This window comes from Palaemon carinicauda, chromosome 40 (genome assembly GCF_036898095.1).
Source record: "Palaemon carinicauda isolate YSFRI2023 chromosome 40, ASM3689809v2, whole genome shotgun sequence".
NCBI lineage: Eukaryota > Metazoa > Arthropoda > Malacostraca > Decapoda > Palaemonidae > Palaemon > Palaemon carinicauda.
This window is the reverse complement of record NC_090764.1, coordinates 14,079,841-14,087,340: the sequence shown is the minus strand read 5'-3', so window position 1 is coordinate 14,087,340 and position 7,500 is coordinate 14,079,841.

The following is a 7,500-nucleotide window of genomic DNA, read 5'->3' as shown; positions in this document are numbered from 1 at the left end:
ATTATTTATATCAAATTCAATCACACGATTCAACCAGAAAAAAAAACAGATCTTATGTGACAGATTGCTATTGTTATAACCAGCCTTTTGATTTACAAATCAATACAATAACTTTGCTTCAAATTATGACACCGGGGGATTCATTTGCATTCAACGTTCACACTTTACCTGCCTTAAGGAGTGCTTGCTAAGCGGTCCATTCTTACAACTCTGGCTTTCAAAGATAATAGCAGTCTCAGTAATCTTGTGTATCATCCTGCTAGATTCTCTCTCTCTCTCTCTCTCTCTCTCTCTCTCTCTCTCTCTCTCTCTCTCTCCGATAAATTCGAATCAATAAATTATGGAAACAGAGAAGGAATGGTATATACATACAAGGGACATAATAACGAGACAATCACAAGCAAGGAAGCAATTAAAGACTTTGGTGTAATGTTAAACAGGAATATGTTATGCCACGACCAAATAGCAACACTGTTGGCTAAATGTAAAGCAAAAATGGGAATGCTATTCAGACACTTTAAAACAAGAAAAGCTGAACACATGATTATGCTGTACAAAACTTATGTACGTGGTACACTCGAGTACTGCAATGTGATATGGTACCCACACTACCAAAAGGATATTGCACAAATAGAGAGTGTACAAAGGTCCTTTACTTCTAGAATAGAAGAAGTTAAGGACCTTGACTACTAGGAAAGACTGCAATTTTTAGAATTATATAGTCTAGAAAGGAGAAGAGAACGCTACATGATAATACAAGCATGGAAGCAAATAGAAGGAATTGCTGAAAACATCATGGAGCTTAAAATATCAGAAAGAGCAAGCCGAGGTAGATTAATAGGGCCCAAAACTATACCGGGAAAACTAAGGAAGGCACACAGGACATTAATCCACTACGCACCAGCATCGATAATGCAGCGACTATTTAATGCGCTGCCAGCTCATCTAAGAAACATATCAGGAGTGAGCGTAGATGTGTTTAAGAATAAGCTCGATAAATACCTGAGATGCATCCCAGACCATCTAAGACTGGAAGATGCAAAATACACCGGAAGATGCATAAGCAACTCTCTGGTGGGTATACGAGGTGCCTCACACTGAGGGACCTGGGGGAACCCAAACATAGAATAAGGCAAAAAAGTAAAGTTCTCTCTCTCTCTCTCTTTTTATACAACGTTCCGTTTCTTCTTCAACTATTTTTTATTAATATGACAATCAAATCTCTGATCCTAGCAAGCTTGCTTTTATATATGACAGGTTGCTTAATTTAAACAACAGATGTGGGGTATAAATGTCACTTAAACTATACTGATTGTCTTTATATAAATATGTCGTCATCGTATGGTATGTCAATGTCGTCATCATATGAAATGTCGTTTTTATATAGAGAATATTCATTTAGCTCTAATTCTTTGTCAGTTTTCATAGGTAAAGTCAGTATAGCATTGCAGTAAGAATTATATCCCTCGAGCCTAATCACTTTATTTTTAAAACCTTATATATTATATGTATGCTATCGTATCTCATTTCGGCTATTTCTCTCTCTCTCTCTCTCTCTCTCTCTCTCTCTCTCTCTCTCTCTCTCTCTCAAGTTTTTCCCACTATTTTAATACCTCATTTTTATAGCTATTGATAAATTTCCATAGAGGACCATGGAAAAAATTTGGAATTTATCTAGTGGAAATTATTTTCCACCCGATAATTATGTTTGGTTTTTGTTCACTCTTCCGTATCACGACGATAAAGAAAGAGCCAGGGTAAAATGAGACCAACTATTCGATTAACTTGAAAAAAATCCCGCATGATTTTATATTTATATCTCTGATAGAAGAATGAGTAAGAACACCTTACATGAACTAGGTCTCTCTCTCTCTCTCTCTCTCTCTCTCTCTCTCTATATATATATATATATATACATACATATATATATATATATATATATATATCATGAGCCGTTACTAGTACGATGCAGGATAAAGGCCTCAGATATGTCCTTCCTGTTGCGTCTGTTTATGGTCTTTCTGTGCCAGTTTATACCCACAAATTTTCTTATTTCGTCAATCTATCATCTTTTCTTTCTTCCCCTGTTTCTTTGCAATCTCTAGGGGACCATTCTGTTGTTCTTAATGTCCATCTATTATCTGTCATTCTCATTATATGTCCTAGCCATGTCCATTTATTTTTCTTACATGTTAGAATATCCTCTACTTTAGTTTGCTCTCGTATCCATGTTTTTGTTTCTGTCTCTTTGTGTTATTCTCATCATTATTTTTTTTATAGCTCTTTGAGTTGTAACTAGATTATGTTCTAAGGCTTTAATAAGGCTCCAAGTTTCTGATGCATAAATTAATTCTTGTAGGACTATGTGATTAAATGCCTTCTCCATTCTAATCTTCTTTCATCTTTTGTAATTCCTCCCTTGATTCACAAAACATAACAATATCATTTGCAAATCTACAATTGTTAAGGTATTACCCATTAATGTTAATTCATACATTTTTCCAATCTGAATTTTAAAAACTTCTAGGCATGCTGTGAAAATATATATATGTATATATATATATATATATATTATATACATAATATATATATATTATATATATATATATATATATATATAAAAAAATGAACTAGAATTGCTAAGATTTTTATTTTCTGATTTCAATCTGTTTTGAATAAACTGGAGTTCTTCTACCTATCTTGATGATTTTCCCTGTATTTTATTTTCAGTTGTATCACAAGGTGGTAAACTAAAAATAACAAATTATGAAATAATCCTAAATAAACAGTAATACGTATGTCGCTTCCATTTGTTACAAGGAACATTACCTTATGGGATGGTCTCTTTTTTATTGTGATTCTATTTTTGGGTAATGCGCTGACACAACACCAGTCGACTCAGAACTCACTTTCCTGATTGAATAATGGGATTTACAGGACATTATGTAATACATACATACACACATAAATCATATATAGGCCTACAGTATATAGTTTGTGTGTATGTGTAAAGTTATGTATCTGTATATTTATTATGCATGATGTGTGCTTAATTTTTTTTTTATTCATTCCATTTATCCCTTGGTCTATCATATGTACAATATACGGTATATACAATATGTGCATATATATATATATATATATATATGTGTGTGTGTGTGTGTGTGTGTGTGTATGTGGCTATGGTCTGAATCATTGGGATATTAATTAGAAATAGAATGCACTTTTATCGCTTCTTCTGTACAAACAATTTTACGATAGTGCATATGAAATCACTTTCATCTTGGATGTTGTTCCTAGTTTAATTAAACAAACTGCGTATTCTAACCTCCCTAAGAAATAAATAACGAAGTCAAATAGTAAAAAATCTCAATTCCAAGTTTCACCAGTCTACAGATTATACATGCCATTGTCCGTTCGACTTAATTATAGTCAACAATCAAGTTGATATGGTACTGAATTACATAAAATACATATTAAGCTTTTCCCAATAAATGACAGATTTCTAATCAACATCTGGGGAGCGACCTGTTGCATGACCTTTCTATAAGATCCTCAGTTAGCGAAGTAGGTGCCTAATTTTCTATGTCCTAACATACTTAAAATATATGGAAGATACTCCAATGCGAGGACCTGGATTAAAAAAATCTCGCTGAAAATACACAGGTATTTGATTACTAACAGAACAACAGAATATATATATTCATATATAATTCAAGCTGCAATTAATAATGACAAAATCCAGTTCATATCAAAAGCAAGGTAACATCCAACGCTCACTAATATCTTCTTTTACGAAAAGTTACTTACAGTTGTTGAAGCTGATAATGAAGTGAATAGAACAGGTGCAAGGAGATTGTCTATCTAATATATATATATATATATATACATGTATATATATATATATATATATACATGTATATACATGTATATATATATATATATATGTGTGTGTGTGTGTTTTTCTCTTAAAGATGGTATTGCCAAAAATGTTGAACCTTTTAGTTTCAGTAATTCTGTAGTGGCGAGGTTGATATATATATATATATATATATATATGTTTTTCTCTTGAAGATGGTATTGCCAAAAATGTTGAACCTTTTAGTGTCGGTAATTCTGTAGTGGTGAGGTTGCTACTCCTGCGCCAGTATTCTTTTTATTCCATCAAATACTGGTAACCATTTACAGCTGGATGGACTAGTGGTCGATAGTCCACCGTCGAACCAGGTCCCATAAATCTGCAGCCCAGTATTGCTTTTATTTTCAGCATTAAGTCGTTTTTCTTAGCAGGGTGATTCCGGTGTAAAAAATAATCAAAACGCTCATTGCCACATTTCTACTACACTTTTAAGTGTGCTGTGAATTATCCACGAAATCCTCAGCAATTCATGCAGTGCCCCATTCACCATTACCTACCACAACAACAACAACAACAACAACAACAATAACAACAACAAATGCAGCCAGTTCGTGTTCACTGCATGACAAACTCCTCAGACATTTCATTAGTCATGTCTAGGATTTGGCCATTTTCATCAACCACGCTGGCCGCTACGAATTGGTGATTGTGGGAGACTAGTCGAATCTCTCACAGCAGACCAACATAGAAGGATTACAGGAATCAGGAAAAAAGAGAATTCCGAAAACAAGCATTAGAAGGAAAGAATCCACCACTCTCCTCAAATTTATAAACTTCAGAATTCTCTTTCTGCTTCGTTTTTCCTGTCTTCGTTAATATTCCTGTTTTAAAGGGTTGTTAGTTTATCGCTTCCCTTACCATGAAGACCAGTTTCTATTCTACTCTTGTTACACATATCAAATATATTTCTTTCTAACAAGCCTTTGAAACCTCTAACTAAACCCCATTTTTGCCCTAATATCATTTTACCTCTTAGACCTTAGACCATAGCTATTTTCACCAAAAAATCGTAGTCCATTTCTACTAAATGGTTGACCAACATTAAAGTACTTCACAAAAATATTTCTTTGCTTCTAAGCCAACCCTCAAAGATATCTTTGCATCTCCACATTTCTCTCATCGGCCTATTGTTTTTCCCATGTAATTTTACTACACAATCATTAATCATCAATAACTATAGATTTTTATGCTAATTTTTCTTAGCATCTGCATTTAAATCTCAAAGTAGACATGACTCAGTAATTCTGTGATACATTCTTACCTCTCTCTCTCTCTCTCTCTCTCTCTCTCTCTCTCTCTCTCTCTCTATATATATATATATAAATTTATATATATATATATATATATATATATATTATAAAGTGTGTGTGTGCGTGTAATACTAAATTGAAGGCCAATTGAACCTGAAAAGGTATGACTACGAAAGCGGTTGGTTAAAATTTCGTTTTTTGATCCTTCCTCCAGCTTAGTGGCAAATATATACTGTACATTGCATGTTTTAGCGATGGATCATATATATATATATATATATATATAGTGTATGTATATATATATTATATGTATGTATATATATATATATTTATCTATATATACATACGTATATATATGTGTATATATAAAGTTATATATATATATATATATATCTATATATACATACGTATATATATATATATATAAATTTATATATATATATATATATATATAGTGTATGTATATATATATTATATGTATGTATATATATATATATATATATACATACGTATATATATATATAAATTTATATATATATATATATAGTGTATGTATATATATATTATATGTATGTATATATATATATATATATATATCTATATATACATACGTATATATATATATGTATATATAAATTTAAATTTATATTTATATATATATATATATATATATATAGTGTATGTATATATATATATTATATGTATCTATATATAGATATATATATATATATATATATCTATATATACATACGTATATATATATGTGTATATATAAATTTATATATATATATATATATACATACGTATATATATATGTATATATAAATTTATATATATATATATGTGTGTGTGTGTGTGTGTATACATACGATCCATGGCTAAAGCATGCAATGTACAGTATATATTTGCCACTAAGCTGGAGGAAGGATCAAAAAACGAAATTTTGACCAACTGCTTTCGTAGTCATACCTATTCAAGCCCAATTAGCCCTCAACTTAAATATATATATATATATATATATATGTGTGTGTGTGTGTGTGTGTGGTTATGTATAATTAGCAATAACTCACAAGGTGGAAATCCATCACCATATAATTTCTTACATATTTCAATTATTATCATTCTACTTTTTTAAAATAAATCTTGCCCCCTCTATCACATCGTACCTGAAACACTAACATTCACTTGCACAGTAAGCTTCATTAATAAACCATTGGTATTTTCTTATCAGCACTTCGTAAAATTAATAAAAATCCTTTTGAACACCTGTTTACAGGATGAACGACTTTGTTTTAAAGGCAGCGTTGCCAGCAGCAGTCTCTCCTTTGCTAAACACAACGAACAGCTGACAGAAGTCTCCTTAACTTCTCCTAAAGTGTACCGGAGTTAATAAAGCCATATGTGCTCACTTATTATTTATATCTGGGATCTTCAGAAGTTCAGAACTTCCTTTGGGAGGATGGGAAGGGTTTCATCGATTTAGGGCTATACTTCTGGCTTGAAACGTTTTGACTAGATTTTCTTCTTTAGATATTTTATAGTATATATGTGTAGTTAATTTCGTATCACTTCTAAGGAGATACACTAGTCATGCTTCTTTTAAATTTGTCGTTTACACGCTCACGCACTTGTTGATATATATGTACAGTATATATACATTATATATATGCATGTATATTTGTACCTACATTGTGTGCATTATATATATATATATATATATATATGTATATATATATATATAGTGCATTTATTTGTATATGAAAATATAGATAGAGATGTATATGTAAATATGTGTATGTGTATATGTATATGTATGTGTATATATATATATATATATATATATATTGAACATATATCACAAGCACACGTGATTTCAAACAATGTAAATATCACCTACGAATGGCATTTAATACTGAATTCTATCTTGGGAATATATATCCACTTGGAATTCATTTTATGGTAACAGCTTCTGGGCGGGTTTAGATTCGAACCCCCACCTGTGCGGCTGGAAACCATGACTACAGTGACTCTACGGTAGAGTCACTGTAGTCATGGTAGAGTCACTGTAGTCATGGTAGAGTCACTGTAGTCATGGTTTCCAGCCGCACAGGTGGGGGTTCGAATCTCCACCCGGCCAGAAGCTGTTACCATAAAATGAATTCCAAGTGGATATATATTCCCAAGATAGAATTCGGTATTAAATGCCATTCGTGGGTGATATATATATATATATATATATATATATTATTTCATTATATCCTTTTTCCCCCTGTTAACGCCACAATATTACAGCCGTGAGAAGTTTCTCAAGTCTTCAAGGGTGGAGTGGAG